Source organism: Pinus tabuliformis, chromosome X, assembly GCF_031772625.1.
Source record: "Pinus tabuliformis cultivar Carrire ecotype Pingquan chromosome X, CPIR1, whole genome shotgun sequence".
In the NCBI taxonomy this organism is placed as follows: Eukaryota; Viridiplantae; Streptophyta; class Pinopsida; order Pinales; family Pinaceae; genus Pinus; species Pinus tabuliformis.
The window spans coordinates 1,267,829,279-1,267,846,578 of NC_142308.1; positions in this window are offsets into that span (position 1 = coordinate 1,267,829,279).

Sequence of the window (17,300 nt, forward strand, 5' to 3'; positions counted from 1 at the left end):
CTGATAGGATTCAAGATGATGATGTCAACCATGGGGGATGATTCATTATTTTTAGAGTAAAAAGTAAAAAGATAAAAAAAAAAGACTTTTTCAACTTGTATGTTTAACTTATCAATCTATAGTTTTACTCAAATTTCAGTGGACCTTGCTACATGTAAAAATGAGAAATACATGAAAAAACGTGATTGTAATCATGTTTTTTCATATATTTTCCATTATTACATGTAGCAAGGTCCATCAAAAGTATGCAACATGTGTACTCCTTGGATGAGGAATTAAATTCCACATCCAACGAGTGCTCCTAATTGAAATTTGAGTAAAATTGTAGGGAGATAAGTTGAAAATGTGAGTTTAAAAAATAGTTTTACTATTTTCCCTCTAAAATTTTATGTTGTAATATGCTATTATTTTATTATTTCCACTGTTATTTAATAATATTCCTTAGGAGGCCCATTTTAGACCTCAAACTATATTTTATTAACTAATGAAGGTGAGATTGATTGTTTTCAAGAGGCTTGTAAATTTGAGCACAATAACAAATGGAAGAAAGAAATGGAGGAAGAAATCAACTTTTTGTTGGAAAATAAAACTTTGGAATTGGTAAAGCTCCCAAAAGGTAGAAAGGCCCTGCAAAAAAACTAGGTATACAAGATTAAGCATGAAGGTGACCAAAAGAAGGAGAAGTGTAAAGAAAGGTTGTTGGTGAAAGGATTGGCCCAAAAAGAAGGTATTCAATTCACTAATATTTTCTCACATGTTGCCAAAATGTCATCCAATAGAGTCATTCTTGGTCTTGTTTATACTTTAGACTCAGAATGTGAACAATTAGATGTAAATATTGCTTTCCTTCATGGTTAATTGGAGGAAGAAATTTATATGGACTAGCTAGAAGGCTTCAAAGAAAAAGGAAAAAAATACCTAGTCTGCAGGTTGAAGAAGAGCCTCTATGGGTTGAAACAAGCACCTTAGCAATGGTATAATAAATTTGATTCATTCATGTTGGAACATGGTTTTCACAGGTTGGAAGTTGATCATTGTTTCTATATCAAGAGGTATGACCAAGGAAACTAGATAATATTACTGATAGTATATGTGGATGAGATGCTAATTGTTGGTCATGATAAAAATATGATCAATATGTTGAAGAAAGGTTTGGGTAGAAAATTTACAATGAAGGATTTGTGTCCAACACAATAGATATTGGGCATAATGATTATGCGTGACAGGAAAAACAAATTATGTGGTTGTCACAAGAAAAATACATCAAGAAAGTTCTTAACAGGTTTAATATGAAGGATGCCAAGCTAGTTGGTACACCCATTGTGGCTCATTTCAAGCTAAGTACTAAGTTGTGTCCTGGTAATTAAAAGGGTAAGGAAGAAATGAGAAAGATTCCTTATGATTTAGTAGTTGGTAGCTTGATATATGCCATGATATGTACATGACCATACATTGCATATCCAGTGGAAGTAGTGAGAAAATTCCTTGCCAATATAGGAAAGCAATATTGGCAAGCAGTAAAATCGATTTTTAGGTATATTAAGGGTACTAGTCATTGTTATTTATATTTTTTTCATAATTATATTATGCCTGAAGTATTTACAGATGTAGACATGGCTGGAGATATGGACATCAAAAAGTCCACAATAGTTTATTTGTATACATTTGTAGGTGTAAAGATATCTTGGGTGTCAAGACTACAAAGAAAAGTAGCTCTCTATACAACAAAGGTAGAGTACTTAGTTGTAACAAAATCTTGAAAAGAGATGTTGTAGATGAAATGATTCCTAAGAGAGATAGGAATAAAGCAAGACAAGTATGTGCTATATTGCAATAATCAATTTTATGTGGATTTTTCACTTCTGTGGACGAAAATGAATTTCCTAGATCTAGTGATCTGATCTAGAACAACAAAGGACAAAAGTAATCAATGTTTTCCTTAGAGAGATTGGACTATGGAAAAGGGACCTACCTGGAATTTTTAGCAAGGCCTTCTCCCCTCTTTGCTTGTAAGCTTCAATCCTAGCTCCATGTGCTATAATTGAAACTTGCAACAATGTCTGAAACAAGAAAAGGAACTACAATATCCACATAGCATAATCTGATATATTCATTCAATGTGTCAACATGGAATTGAAATACAAGAGCATAAGCATAACACAAGTATAGTAAAACATGATGCTTTTTGTATTAGCAAATAAAGGAGAGAGTTACAACCATATATAGAAGTTGACTTTGTAGATGTATCCCCAATTGACTTTTTCTTCCTAGTCACAAATCAAGCCTTCACACTCAACCCTAATTCAAATCGATGATAATTCATTAAGTTCAAAGCAATAGCATGGGGGAACTAGCAATCTCCAAAAGCCAACCCAGACTCCATGGGAGGAAGTAAATTTGTAGGGTAAACATGGTGGTTTAGGATTTACCAATCTAGGCTCGAGATCCACATATGAGGGAGGGGTGAGCTCAAGGGATAAGAGATAAGGTCTCCAAGATAGGATCAGATAGGAATTCGAGATCTATATCCATGGTAAATAGTTAAAACCACTTTAGAAGCTTCTGGAAGGGAAGCTTTGGAAACATTTTTTGATTTCCCAAATTTATAGAATCAATGCACTTGCAGACTGGAGGAACCAACGATGGTCAGTTTTGGTGCTCAGGTATGCAACTTGCACCCAAGAATTGTGGAAAAGAAGACCAAGTACATTGGGCCTGAAAAGATGGTTTTTGAGAAGATAGACCTAGAAACTCAGGCTTTTTAGAGAATTTATTCTTAGGGATTTGAAAATGGATTATGAAAGAGTGTATAAGGATGTTGATTAATCTGGTTTTCATGCCTTTGGGATGATGTGAAAAATGGTTTGTAACATATTTCCCCCTAAACTACAAAGTCAGAAGCAGTGGTTGACTGAAGTTCTTTACCTTGTGACAAGTCTATATCAAGAACAAATCAATCAAGATCATCATCTGTTAAAATACATATTATAATCATGATATCATTGTTGAGGGAGGCATACCCATGCTCAACATATATAAGTCAATATTTCATGTGTAATGATCAAGAAGTGTCATCCATTGATGAAAAAAGTGGGTCCATTCTTGGATGACTATTTGAATGATCATAGCCATCATACTCTGTGATCTTGTATGAATTCTAAAATCGTAGCTCAGATGGATGAAACTAGATCATAGGTCTTCTACCTCATCACTCGATAGTACGAGTGTTATCGGGAAATCTAGTGTCTATTCAGAACTGCTAGTCCCACTAATATGGGTAGCTATCTTAGAAACAAACAGATTAAATTCACTTGTTTTTCCCTTTCGAGAGAGAGAGATGAGAAAGAAGTAGAGAGTACGAACCTCAGTCTTCCGCTTGGCTCCTTTCTTGTTTCCTTTCCCCTTTGACAGAATCTCGTCACTGCTTCCTTACTTGTTCAGCTTCAAAGAGCACCTGTAGATTCACAGCAGCATAATACCATCAAAGCATAGATATCTTTCACTATAAACAATATAGGATTAGATATATATTGACCATACAAATGCATATAACGAACACAGTATTCAGAGATACACAAGAATATGGAGGAAAACTCAAATAGATTTATTAGTAAAAGCCATAGAAGAGAGGATTACAACCACTTGGTCTGACCCAGTGCCATCCTCCCAGCTTGAAAGCCCTCTTCACCTCACACAAAGCAAGATCACCCAACGATGTCTTCAAAGAGAAACCAGCAGCACCTCTTTTCAAATTACCCAATTCCAACCTCTGGATCTCTTGGATGAGGGATCCATTTATAGATATTTGCAGGGGGTGAGTCAGCTTCTGGGATTTTGATTAGTGTCATCTCTCTGATAGTTCCTGGTTCCACATGGAGATTTTAGATCTCTTACTCATCCCTGGGTGAACTCAGAGAGGCAAGTGTCAAATGAGTAGTTTCTAGAAGATTCTCTGGGTTTCCACCTAGCAAACTGCTTATGCCATTTGTCTGCTCTCACTCATTGCACCCTATAGAAGGGATTTCTAGTATGCATCGCACTTTTTGCATGTGGCAGGTGAGATGCATCACACCTTTAGCACTGGGTAGTCTGTATGGTCCTGCTTTGACCAGTTCTGAGTAGCTTTTCATGGAGAACTTCTGGGAGATGATGTAATCAGCTGACCTTGCTCCTTTAGGGTATGAAACAACACTTTTAGGGACTTAGAAGTCCTTGGTTTATGGACATATGTGATTGGGGTTGTAGTGCCCAAATATGTCTATAACAGTTGCCCCCTAAAGCATGAGGTCGTAAATCTTTTGATGTCGGGTGAAATGCTTTATAATGAGGATCTGAGGTTTTTCGCACTAGAAGGTGACCTGTAATAAGATAGAATACAATACATTATCTTCATAATATTTTCATGATGTAGCTGAGGTGGGCATTCCCAGGCTTAGCTTTGATAAATTCATTTTCATGTACATAGGACAGACAACCACCTGTGTGCAAACTGATGATTCTAGTAGAGCCATCATCCCTTAGTTTGGATGATTATCTGTGCAACAATGATGTACATATGATGTCTTTATCTTCCTGAATATATCGCAGCCCGAATAGATGAAACTAGATCCGAGGTCTTCAGAACTCATTCAATCTTCGCCCGAAAGTACAAGTCGATCCATGTGAAAAGATGTTTTGATGTCGAACATGGAAGGACATCGCCTGATTACCAGCCAATGATGTGAGTTGTTAACAGGTGCGAGAGGAATCATCGATAATGATGATGACCCTCAAGGTACTGCAGTACAATTCACATGGCATGAATACATGAGTTGATGTCGAACACCACGCAAAATATTTCGATTGAAGGCCATTAGTGTAAACCTGTCGCCGGAAGTGAGAAACTTGCCATTGAGGTATGCAAGCTTCAAAGTACTGGAAGGGTTGTCCCTAGGTCAACCTCTTGGATAATGAGCTGATGTTGACAAGAAGTGACCCGTTATAGGAGGGCATTAATGGATCCCACATCTATGACACGGAATGGAGCAAATGATCTTGTAGAGGTGAAAACAATCTGATGATACAAGGTTAAGGATGGTGGTCATGAAAGAATGAAGCGTGAAGGTATTCTAGTGGATGAGACACAAGCTGGGTAGGTGAATTCTCTTAGCGACTTCTCTTGAACATATTAGCGACACTGAAATGGATTGGTAGCGTTAACCCAAAAAGTGGATGGTACGGTGGACCAATGGTGATATGACTGGTGAATGGAATAACCCAACCCGACTCAATCATGGTGATGGAGTGAAAGTTTCATGTTCAAGAGCGACCTGCTACCAATAAAGTTTCTTCAAGTTTTCTTCCCAATTTTCCCCAGTCATTTCTGACCAGTACCTCTTTATTTTTTTCAAGATTGAGGAGGATAACATATGCGTGTTCTATAATTTGCCCTTCGGGCAAACCCGTCGCTATGTTTTAATGAGCCTAGCAACAGTGAAACTCTCTCTTGTCTGAATGGAAAAGTTTGTTGCTATTGTTTTAACGAGTTTAATGACAAGGATAAATCGGTCCTTTTCAATTTTAGAGAGTCTGAAAAGAGACGGAAAGAAGACTCCAACATTCCTTTTTCGTAGCATAATCCCTTAAGTCTAAAAAAGTATAAAACAATGCGAAAGGGATGACTTTTTGATAGTTTTAACGAGCCAAATAAGAAAAACGCTCGAACTTTTTATGCAATAATCCCTCAGGTCCAAAAAGATTAAAATCTAGAGGAGGGATAGCACTTCCGATCACTTTAACGAGCTAGAGAGGCCAATCGCTCAACAATCTTTTCATATTTTACGAGTTAGATGAAAAGAGCTTAAAGGAGACTCGTTTTTTGAGGAATGTTTTCATATAGTAGTTGGTTCCAGGTAAGGTTTGGAACTTTCCAATCACGGTAGTGTAAAAAGGTGGCTAATAGGATCACTCGTCGCAACTGTTCCTCAAAAGGGGTAAACAATCAAATGGAGGCAAATGATCGGCAACAACAGAGTGGAGGTGATGGTAAGAACACGACCAAGGCTCAAAAGCTGATGATAATGCATTCACGATGGTTATTTACCAGAGGTGGGTTCATTTTTTAATGAGATCAAACTCTGGTGGAACATATGCTCATTGCCAGGTTTGAATTTTAACGAGCTTGAACTTCGCGTAACACTGCTCGTGCTAGTCGTATAATAAGGATGTCTCATCGATAGGTTCATTTTTTAGGGAGCTTGCACCATTCGAAATTATGCTCCGACTCCTTTTATTATATAAGCTAGGAACGACCAATCCTACGAGTTTAAAGGGTTAAGAACCTACAAACTAAGAAAATAAATGGTCATTTTTCACTTTCACGCAAAAAGTTTGCATGCCCCCAGGTATAGCGAAGTAGAGTTTCCAAGGTTACCCCTCAATTTGTAGAAAAAACACTTGTTCTATTGGGAAAGGCCCACCTTTTTAGGTTACCCTTCAATTTGCAGACAAAACATTTTTTTTATCGGGAAAGGCCTACCTTCTAACAGAGGTATCTTATTCCGGTCTAATTCCATTTTCCTAAACGGACGGGTGTGTCAGACCAGTCATACATCCTCTGCGGAAACCTACCCTATACCTGAAGTTTTCCTACTGAAGCAGGCCAGGGTGCATGCCCCCTGGGTTTCAGTCTTGACCATCGAATCACTCGCGCTCATCAAGTGGATGGACTGGAGATTGATGAGATATTCCTTGTGCAAAAAGACCTGTTAGGGATGGAATTTGACTATTAGCTATGTGTGAACCGGGGAATGAAAGCTGGTCTATGAGCTGGACCACTCTGCCTTCATGCGGAAAACACATTACTCGAAAGAGTGAGGAGATGATGGCTCCCATGCTATAAATGTAGTCACACCCAAGGAGTAGATTATAATCTAAAAGTCCTTGGACTACCATTACGTTCAGATAAACATTTTTTCTTCTCAAAGTTACAGGCAAACTTGGAAGGATCCCTAACAGCCGATTGGTTCCTTTATCGAAGCCTGTCAGATATCGCATCTTAGGCAAAAGCGATGGTGAACCAAGCGCTTTCCAAGCTGTTGAGCAAAGGATACTTACAGAAGCCCCTTCATCTATGATGGTATCAACCATGACCATTTTGTAAGTTTGCACTATGATTCGAAATGGTACATTAGATGGTAAACAAGGTCTGCCTAGCAGATTCCAATCGAAGGAAATGACTAGGTTTCTTGGAGGTGGGACCGAATAAATGGTCGGATACAACTCCGACACATTTCCTTCCTGCGGTAAAGGAATGGGTAGATTGCCCCCATGTTCATCGAAGTCTGTGTTTACGAAAAGAATTTGAACAGTGCCATTCTCATTCTCTTCGGTGACTGTATCATCTGAAGGTAAATCTTCTAAAGTCAAGATGGGATCGACTGCCATCTCGACCTGTTGACTTTGGTCCAATGTGGACTCAGAGGGCTTATCTTCAATGATAGGTGCTTCGATTGACTCCAAAGGTGGATCAGTCGGATTTTCAACTAGCAATGGTTTTGGCAAGAGTTTCTTGTACCCAGGAGGGAGTCGCTGTGGTGATATAGGACGATTATCCAAGACTCTTTTAGCTTCATCCAGGAAGGGAAAATGGTGGAGGCCATGATCGCCTTCACACAGTCTGCAGGGAAATTTATATTTTCCTTTTTTTCCAGTGACTTCACTTACACTAGTTGACGGTGTACTTTCAACATGATTGTCAGAGGTTGATGACACCGGATTGTGCAAGCAGGGAGACCAGTCCCTTAAGATCCGTGGGATGCAAGGACAATCTCGGTGATAGTGGTCTCCTTTGCAGATGACACATGGAGATTTAGGTTTGGACGGTGTAGTGTGTGGATTTTCGCTAGACGATGTACGGTTGCTCCTTTTTGTCGTTGGCTCCTTCTTCTTCTTCTCCTTCCCCTTCTTCTTCTTCTTAGTTACTTGGTTTTTAGTTTTACTATTGTTACCAAGTGAAGAGGAAGAAGGAGAGGGAGAGACAAACCAAGTAGAAGGTTGGGGGTAAACTCTGGTATCATCTAGTTCATGATTCAATTGTTCAGGAATCATGGTGCTTTGAACGACAGAGGTTGAGAAAAGCCATACCAGCAGGCCAATTGTCAGTCCTGGAAGGGACAGTGTGGCCATATGTGGTGCACCAACATCTCCCCAAGAGGAGAAAGGAATAGGACTTCCCCCAAGGGGAAATCCTTGGTTGGTGGACCCCATTTTCTCAACCTCAGACCAACGAGGGAATAGTGATGTTATTCTGATTAAAATAAATTTTAGATGCTTTGACACAACTTGATTTTTCAATTTTTAAGAGTCAAGAAAAAGCTAAAGATGACTCTAGTCACCTTCGATTTTTAATGAGCCTAAAGTGACAAGTGCTCAGATGGACCTTTTCCTTTAAGGAGTCTGAAAAGGAATGAAAGAGACTACTCTAGAAATCTAGACAGAGGGATTACTAAACCAATTGCAAAACTGCAGAATACTTTTTACGGTATGACAGTCAATCTTCCCGAATGCTGTGTTCAGTGCATTGCGATCGATAGGGCGGCAGACACGGTTTCCTAAGGATAAAGGATATAGCCTATTGTTCTCTCCCAATATATACTCCACGGTACGTGGGAGCACAAGTCTGTACTGGCACTTATCGTCTCAAAGAGGAGGAATCACCCAACCTACGATGAAAGTGACAGTTACCAGGCTTTACGACGCTAGAATACGTCTCTAGCCTAGACTTCTAGATGTTGTGTGTTAGGTTCCAAAGCATTTTTATGTTCATTAAATTTATTTTATAGTTGATCTTTCTTAAGAAGTTTTCCTTTAAGGTTCACCGCGTGATGTAGATATACAATTCCTAAAATGAAATCTAAGATGATAAACAGTCATTTAATCTTCTTTTTGCAATGAAAATCCTAGCTATTAAGGAAATAGAAATGAAATTCTTTCAACATAGAGTAGAGAGCACACACTATATGCACTATCCTAAATCAAAATCAACAAGTAGTCTAAATGAAAATTCACGTGCATGTATTTGTTTTCCGCTTTCTTAATGTGTGAATGACAAAAAGAATGCTAAATACAAATCTGAATTATTTCTTCTTTCAGAGTGACAATACTAACGATTTTCTTTTCAAAAAACGACAGGAAGGCAAGACGACACTTTGCGATTTTGAACTGAAAACTGCTTTTGACACTTGAAATACTTATAAATTCAAATCAAATACAAGAGTAATAGTATAATCAACTATCAAGAGCAATGAGATTATTTTCTTTGACTGAAAATGACACTTCCAAATCAAAATGCGACAGTTCGATTAAGCTACTTCTTTGTAAATGGCGCACAATACATAAAAACATTCACAATTCTTTGTACAATAGAGGTTGGATGATGCAAAGAAGGGGGTTTCAACAGTGGTCTACTGATCACAGAAAACAAAATTCCTAAATAAAAGTGAAGATAGTGAAGAAAAAACCAAAATCTGGAGGCAGATCTAGTCTTGTCTGATCATTGCACCTGTAACACAGGGAAATTGGGATGCATCCCACCTACTGCACATGGGAGGTGTGATGCATCTAGATTTCCTAAAGGAGAGGGTGCGATGGTCAAGGAATGAGACTTTAACTTGGTTTTTGGTCATAGTTTATAGTTTAGTTCAGGGATTTAGGTCGAGCAAATGATAGTCAGTAACTACAAAGCATAGGGCTGATCTAATGAGGTTACTCAAACTACCTCTAGGGCACTTAGGATGTTTGCAAGTCAATTGTTCAGTTCATAAACAAACCCGGAGATTGACTGAAGCAGTGTTGATCTACTTTGCACTTGCATAGAAAATGCAGTTCAAAGGCTAGCTGGCTTGACTTCAGGCTCCGTCTGTCGTTTATGAATCAAACAAATAGAGAAAAGCAATCAAACTAATCGGTCCCTAGTGGAGTCGTCATTTTGTTATTGGGAAATCTAGTGTCTATTCAGAACTGCTAGTCCCACTAAGACGGGTAGCTATCTTAGAAACAAATAGATTAAAGTCACTTGTTTTTCCTTTATGAGAGAGAGATGAGAAAGAAGCAGAGAGTACCAACCTTAGTCTTCCGCTTGGCTCCTTTCTTTTTTCCTTCCCCTTTGACAGAATCTCGCCACTGCTTCCTTCCTTGTCCAGCTTCAAAGAGCACCTGTAGATTCACAGCAGCATAATACCATCAAAGCATAGAGATCTTTCACTGTAAACAATATAGGATCAGATATATATTGACCATACAAATGCATATAACAAACACAGTATTCAGAGATACACAAGAATATGGAGGAAAAATCAAATAGCTTTATTAGTAAAAGTCATAGAAGAGAGGATTACAACCACTTGGTCTGACAAAGTGTGGAGTACTAAAGAAGGTATGTTTTTGGTAATTATTTCAGCATCTTTTCATTAGAACTTACAAACCTTTTTGCATCATGAACTCAGAAAATGATAAGGAATTGTAATAAAACATGTGAGATTAATATGCAAGATGAAAACACTGACAATTGTCATTTCCTTATGCAGGAAGGAGGAAAAATGAGAAGTTGTCGTTCCAAAGGAAATGACAAGGATGGGTTAACTGTTGTCCCTTTGACAGGAGACCGTATGCAAACAAGGCAAAGCAAATCAAAGTGAATCAGCCCTGGAAAGGAAGTGGAGATATCGGATCGGCGCAACAAAGGAAAGAGATGACTGAGGACTAACGGTTCGCCGAAGCCCCCAGGATCCTTGATCCTAAGGGATCACTGTTTTATCTATTTCTGTACTTAGATATCTCCGCCTTCACCCTTATAAAAGGGGCAGCACTGTTAGCTCGAGAGGGGTTGGTGATGTTTTTATGTAATTTCTCTGAAGATTGAAACTTTGATCATCGAGTCTCATTGAGAACTGATCTACTGTAATTCCATTTTATGCTTTACTACAAACTCAGTTGCTATTTCATCCCTGAGTCTGGAATAACTTCAAGCGGTGTACCCCTGGAGGCTAAGGGCCCGGCCCTGGAGGACACTTGCTCCTGTACTATTACGTTTGGTTTATGCGTGGTTCACTTATCAGCGTTATTTGGTAATCTGATGCGTTTTGTTAGTTTACATCACATGCTCTATTATGTTTACTTTACTGAGACAGAACTATTGCATTGACTCTGCAATGTATCACTATTATTCTAAGTGTTAATGTAATACTGTCATTCTTTACAGAATATTGTTGCTGTTTAATTACAGAGCCTCTATGTTGTGCACTTATTACGGAATTCACCTTAGCGATTATGTTCTTTGCGATTGTTGGATCTATAAACATTGTTGTTCCATTCTGAAACACAGTCGTAATCTTTTATAGCTGAGAGTGATAATTGGTTTACCAAGATCGGGTTACTATTAAGCTATGTCGTGTGCATATATGGTTTTGAAGTGTTGTTCTATAATTCATCATTAATCAGAGCTGTTCCATTTTGGTGTGTTGTTCAATTTGTCCTTTAGGGTGAAGGATTGCCATTTGATTCTTGTAGGTCACAATTCATGCATTTGATCTTGTAGACTAAGGTGTTACTGCTTGCTAGACTTAGTTACTGTTATAGTTTCAGATTTGCTGTTCTATTTCAGATTTGCTATTCCATTTCAGATTTGCTGTTCTATTTCTTATTTCACTGCTCCATTTCTTATCTGTCGTTCCATTTCCTGTCCTTTGTTATTTTGGTGTGAAGAATGACCCAGGGTTGTAGTGAGCACTGAGATTTATTGCCTGGCTCCCAGATCCACGATCTATTCTTTGATTTACCTTAGTTCCATTAGTTTACAAAGGGATGAGTTACTGCTACTGAACCCTTGACTGATAAATTGCTTAGCTTTCTGAATGTGTAGTTTAATCTTTTGAAGTAGTTTGCTGTAAACAAGCATCCGTTTACTCTTGTATTTCTGAACACTGTACTACTAGCATTACTCTGGCAAATGATAGCCTCAGACTGAGACACTCTTTGAAATAACAAAACGTTCCTGGATTGACAACTAATGTGTGGTAATTAGAGGTGAAAGAGACCCTTTTTATAGCTCCACAGTTTGGTGCCGTTGCCGGGGAAAGAGTGTAGCCATTTGTTCTTTTTTTCAGAGTAGTGTACGAACCTGTTAGGGAAGAATTGGGTTTTGAAAACGGAAGGTAAGAACCTACGTGTGGAGCATGTAACAGCCCTGCTCCCTTGCCCGCTTTCCTATAGATTTGTTGTTGTTCTTTTTTGGGTAGAATCTAGTAGTTGATTTGTGTGCATGACTAAGCAGAAAAAGCCAGAAAAGAATTCTAAACCTCTACCCAAGCCAGAAAAAGCTAAGGGGCCGGTGACCCTTGGCCAATCAACCTTCATAGATGAAATCATCAAGAAAGTAGAATCTCAGCCTTCAATAGGACCCATAAAAAGTTATTTCTAGACAGCCTACTAGTTCCCTTCAGGCCACAAGATCACCATTTGTAGCCTTTGCTGAGGTGCATAGTCAGACTGAAGAGTAGGACTTTCAAGAAATTGAAAATTCTACTCCAGAACTATTGCAAGAAGGGAATTTCAGCAATCTTTGTAAAGGAGGAGGAGAAATAGGGGAAACTGAGGAACCAAGGTCTCCTCTTGGGACAACTCAGCCATTAGACAGCCCATACAAGGGAAGTGCTGCAAAAATCATTGTTGAAGAAACTCAATCTCCTCAGACATTAGGCACTCTTATTATCCTAGATAGAGGAAGTGTTATTAAAACCATTCCTGTTAAAGCCATTCCTTCTCAACCTAGGAATACCCTCCTAGATATCCCAGAAGGTTATTAGCATATATTCAACCAAATGGCTCAAAACCAACCAAACACCCAAACCTCTACATTGCAATACCCCATAGTGGATACTGCAGCAAATGCGCCCATGAAAGCAATCCCTCTTCAACATATCCCTACATTCCATGGTCTTACATCAGAAGATCCAGATGCATTTCTATTTGAGTTCGATGTGCTGTGTAGGGGATATGATTACACCACCGACCCCTAGAAACTAAAATTATTTCCCTCTACATTAAAAGGGGCTGCCTTAAGATGGTTTATGGGATTAGGTGGTGGGGTTATAAATAATTGGGATCAAATGAAAGAATCTTTTCTAAAGAAATATCAGGACTATTACAGGTCTAGAGAACTGAAGGATGAAATATTTCAGATGGTAGCTAGACCAAATGAAACATTAGAGGAGTATGTGGAACGTTTTCAGTATAATCTTCAAAGATCTCCTTATGCATCACTACCTTTACCTAATAATGTGTTAAAAACAACATTAATTAGGGGCATGAAGGAACAATGGATTGAAACATTAAATATTATGGGAAAAGGAGATATTTATCAGGAAAATTTTGCTGACATTATTGACTTATGTATCAGGAGTTCGAGAGGCAGCACAAGATTGAAACGGGCAGAACATGATAGGTTTGTAAGAGATAATAAAATTTAGACAGAAGGAGTAACACGTGCAGAAATTGGAAATCTATTGGAAAATTTTAAAACTGATATACTAGGGATGCTAACTACACAACTTGATGTTATGCAGGCCAAGCATAAGAAAATGGAGGCAGAATATAATTTGGTAATCTTCTGTCCCCGATGCAGGAAGAAACATAGCCATAAGGAGTGTCCACTAGATGTAGTCTGAACATGCGCCATCTGCACAAAAGATCACCTTACGGAAAGCTGTCCCTCACTTCCCGGATTAAAAGCAGTATATAAGGAAGCAGAAGAAGAGCTAGAATCGGTATATTTGCTCAACCAGCGCTGTCAGTGGCAGTTGCGACAATCTGGTATGTTTTCGGACCCGACCTCTTCTTTTCAGTCTCCGCAGTATAATGCTCAACAATATAATATGTGGCAAATTCAATCCCAACCCCCGCCCCCAAACTGGTCACCTCAGTTGTTTCCTTCATCAACCCTGTGGCTGAATCAGGCAAGCCCATCTGGTTGGCCGAATTTTCCCTATACTCCACCATATTGGCAAAGTAAAGTATACCCACCACAATGGACTCCCCCTACTTTACAAAGTTCAGCCTGGCAAGACAAACTGGCAAAGACCGATGCATCAGCCAGTAGGAACCATGCTGCTCCCTCAACCTACACTGCCAGCCTTACAACAAAATCCCCAGTCTAATCTGAGACCGCAACTCCCAACCCAACCCAACCCCAATCCAAATAACAGACCGGTGCAATCTATCCAAATAATAGAAACATCAGAAATAGGAGCTGATCTCAGGGAGTGTAATGATCTTCAGTTAAGATCTGGGTGTATTATTGAAACTGAGGGAGAAAAGATAGCCCATGTTGAAAATCAGTTACCCAGAGAACATCTGTCACAAGAAGAGGATGTGAACAAACAACAAACTCATAACCAAACAACCACATCCTCTCCCCCGTTCCCAGAACGATTAATCATACCTCGACCTACACAATATCCTAATTTTGACATTCTGGGAGAATTACAAAATTTGTACATAAAAATTCCATTCCTCCAAGCCATTCAAGACATTCCGATATATGCAAATACTATCAAAGAATTGTGTGTAAAGAAACCAAGGAGGAATGCAGCAAACAATCCAAGAGTCCAAGTAGTTGGCACTCTATCTGACTTATTATCAGGAAAAGAAACGCCCATTAAATACGAAGACCCAGGAAATCCAATAGTCACCGTACAAATTTATGGTCAAACCTTCCCTAATGCCTTAGTTGATCTAGGAGTTGCAATCAACATCTTAACAACTACTACTTGCCAAAAGCTAGGAATTACATTTGTAGAACCCACCTCTACCTTGTTAGAGCTGGTTGACCGATCTGTGGTTAGGCTAGAGGGCACGCTACATGATGTCATGGTATCTGTTGACTCCTGGGAATATCCGACTGATTTTCTGGTAATAAATCCCAAAATCCGACTTGATGGACACCCATTGATTTTAGGTAGACCTTGGCTTACAACTGCCGATGCCTATATTGGCTGCCGACAAGGCAATATGACCATAACAAGGGGAGCGAATATCAAGAACTTACCCTTATATCCTTCAACACAGCCAAGTGACACAATGATCAAAACTAATAAGCACCCTATATCATACCTTACTGACAACATTAGATCTCCATTAACTATACAAGAGGCACTTGATTTCAAAGACCAAATAGAAGACGATGCCATTAATAATTTCATTAGTCAAACTGAACTCACATTCCGCACACAATGTCACATGATAAAAGCAGCATTTGATAGTGAATTAGAAGAAGATCCTCTTAAAGATACACATGATCATACAATACCTGTTACCTCTGTTGCAAATAGTAAAATTGTGGAAATTGAACCAGGAAAAACCTTAAACATTAATGCCAACCTCACCTTCGAACAAGAAACGAAGCTCATCCATCTATTGAGGAAATATAAAGAAGCATTTAAGGAATTGATCCTCAATTATGTACCCACCACATTTACATAGAGAAAGATGCGAGACATGTTCGCTAGCCTCAGATGAGACTAAATCCTCATCTAAAAGATGTGGTAAAAGCTGAACTTCAAAAACTTTTAGATGTCAACTTCATCTATCTTATCTCCAATAGTAAATGGGTCTCTCCGCTTGTGGTGGTACCAAAAAAGAATGGGAAATGGAGAATTTGTGTGGACTACAAAGAACTAAATAAAGTAACACAAAAAGACCACTTCCCTCTCCCATTCATCGACCAAGTATTAGACACTTTGGCAGGAAAGAAATTCTTTTCCTTCCTAGATGGCTTCAGTGGATACAATCAAATCTAGATTTCCCCTGAAGACCAAGACAAAACCACTTTTACTTGTCCTTGGGGAACATTTGCCTACAGAGTTCTACCTTTTGGCTTATGCAATGCTCCTGCCACATTCCAAAGGGCTATCCTCAGCATTTTTGCAAACTTAATAAATGAAGGACTTGAAGTGTACATGGATGACTTTACACCGTATGGAGACAATTTCGACCCAGCATTGGATACACTGGAAAAAGTCCTGCAACGCTACATTGCTACCAGACTTGGTTTAAGCCATGAAAAATGCTATATGATGATGACTGAAGGAATTATTCTCAGACACTATATTTCAGCAGCTGGCATTCAGGTAGACCCAGCCAAAATCCAAATAATTTTGCTTATTCCCACTCCTACCACTCAAACGGAGGTACGCAGTTTTCTTGGATTTTCTGGTTATTATAGGAGGTTTATAGAACATTTTTTGCATATTGCTGCACCTCTGTATGCATTAACTGGTAACATTGATTTTCTTTGGACAGAAAAATGTGAACGTGCTTTCCAGGATCTAAAGAAGCTTGTGTCCATAGCCCCAGTCCTTCGAGGACCAAATTGGGATTTTCCATTTCAGATATCATCTAATGCCTCAGATACAGCCATTGGAGCAGTCCTTGGGCAGGAAGAGGATAAAAAACCATATGCAATTTATTATATTAGCAAAAATTTATCCCCTACTGAATTAAATTACACTATTACTGAGAAAGAATTTTTAGCAGTAATACATGCTATCAATAAGTTTAGACGTTACATTACTGGATACCCTGTTATCTTGTATACAGATCGTTTTGCCATGAAATATTTAGCAAAAAAGCCTATCAAAAATGGCAGAATAACTAGATGGTTGATTGTATTGCAGGAATTTGATATTACAATCAAGGATTGACCTGGAAAAGAAAATCCTGTAGCTGATTTTCTCTCAAGAATGCCAAAGCCAATTGATGCAGCAGCAGTTGAAGATCAATTTCCGGACGAGCATCTATTTCTTGTTGCTGTTCAAACACCCTGGTATGCTGATGTTGCTAATTACCTAGCAGTAGGTAAACTACCGAAACATCTAACCCCTAATGAGCGGAAACAGATTGTTCAGAAGAGTGCTCGATTCTCGTGGGTTGGAGGCTACCTGTTCCACACAGGGGCAGACACGCATATCAGAAGATGCGTTCGAGAGGATGAAATCTTCGACATTTTAAAAGCCTGCCATGACGGACCATGTGGCGGACATTTTGTTGATCGTAGAACTGTACATAAGGTCCTGCAAACAGGGTATTATTGGCCTATAATTTTCAAAGATGCAAAGAAATTCGTCCAAACTTGTGACAGTTTCCAGAGAGCAGGACGCCCTGGTCAGTCCGATGAGATGCCCTTGAACCCACAGTTAGTCATTAAACCATTCAAACGATGGGCCCTTGATTTCGTCCGACCAATTAACCCACCCTCAAACCAAAAA